This window comes from Coffea eugenioides, chromosome 8 (genome assembly GCF_003713205.1).
Source record: "Coffea eugenioides isolate CCC68of chromosome 8, Ceug_1.0, whole genome shotgun sequence".
In the NCBI taxonomy this organism is placed as follows: Eukaryota; Viridiplantae; Streptophyta; class Magnoliopsida; order Gentianales; family Rubiaceae; genus Coffea; species Coffea eugenioides.
Window position 1 is genome coordinate 22,426,321 of NC_040042.1, and position 1,623 is coordinate 22,427,943.

The window sequence follows — 1,623 nt, forward strand, 5'->3', positions numbered from 1 at the left end:
ATCTTGCCAGCTCTAGAATTTTCCGACGCCGCTGCCGCTCACGGGAAGCCACCACCACCGCCTGCAAATTCTTCACCAAGGAAGCATTGTAAGTCATTCTTTCCTTTAAATTTCAGTTTGACTTCTTCAAGTGCAAATTCTGGAAAATCCCCAACCCCAAGCATGTTTCTGTGAATCGGTTGTTGCGACTTTCTTGATTGATTGTCCGTCATTTTTTTGATTGTACGTGCTCTTATGGGATTAATTGGGTTGAAATTTTTATTACTGAACAATTTTGGGCCGATTATAGTTCCAATATATCAACGAATTGGTGAAATTTCGGATGCCCCTGACCTGTTCGACGAAATGCCTGACTAGGAATTCTTATTGAAAGAAGATTTGTTTGCGTTTTTTATGGGAAAGAGCCGGCTAAGTCAGCAGATTAATTTTCTCGCACATAAGAAGTTTTGATGTATTGTAGTCCTGCATTTTTCTGTGGCTTTATGTTTCCCATCATATGAATTCGAATTGAAATGGTATGAGAAAGAGCTTGTGTGATTGTCGTTTTGATTGGGGAGTGGCCAGACCTGAGTTTTCTGATTTCCGTCTGCAAAGAAAGATGGCATCAAACGTTTGGGCCGTTTGGGGGGAAGATGATTACTTCTTTAAATTTATGATTCCAGTTCTTCAATTTCCCCTTCCGTTGTGATATAACCCCAGAAGTTTTAGAACTTCATAATTTGCCCCCCGAAACTGTTTTAATATTTTCAATCAGGCTCCTAATTCGAGTGCATTTAACCCTTTCGTTTCTGCCTAATTTCACTGTGGCTCAAAATCTGGAAAATTGAACTAATTTTATCCTTTTAAGTTTAATCCTCTGTTTGCATATTTTATGTGATTTTGCGGATAGATTAATTCTTGATTTTGGGTCATGATTGTGGCTTAATAATTTTAGTTGATTTGCTTTTTATGTTGGTTTTAGTGAAGTAAATGATTTGGGTTAAGAGGTTATTTTTGTTTGAGTTTCGGGAATGGGTCATTGACTTGTTTTGATTGAATTCTGATTTGGGCTTAGGAGATAAAAGCCCACTCTTTTGATTGGACTGGTTTGTTCGGTAAAAATTGGGCTAACTCGTTTGTTTTGCTTGGATTTTCGGTTGGGCTGGTGAGGTTCGGCGGCCCAAACAAATAAAATATGGCCCAATGATCTGATCCATTAAGAAACCAGAAATTGAACTTGCAATTAAGTCCCTGGACTTTTCTTTAATTTCGCTATGGCCCTACAAACTTTCAATGCTTTCAATTGGGTCCCTAATTTAATTACAAATAGGTCCCTAAACTTTATTTTTCTTTAATTTTGACCCCAAAGCTTTTGTTAATTTTTGCAATCAAGTCCTTTCTTCTTTTACCCTTTTTAAATGTGGGTTGTTTACATGATTTAATTGATTCGATTTCATTTTCATTTTTGTCTTTTGTGATTACTTGTTAATTAAAGTGATGCCTTGACCTTTTCTTTTATTTTGGAGGGTAAATAAGTAATTTCACCCTATTAGGGCATCAACTCAAGGGAGGTACACTCTATCCTTTATTCTTGACTTTATTTGACCTTATGTGCCTTATGTGACTTTATGTGCTCAAGTGCAT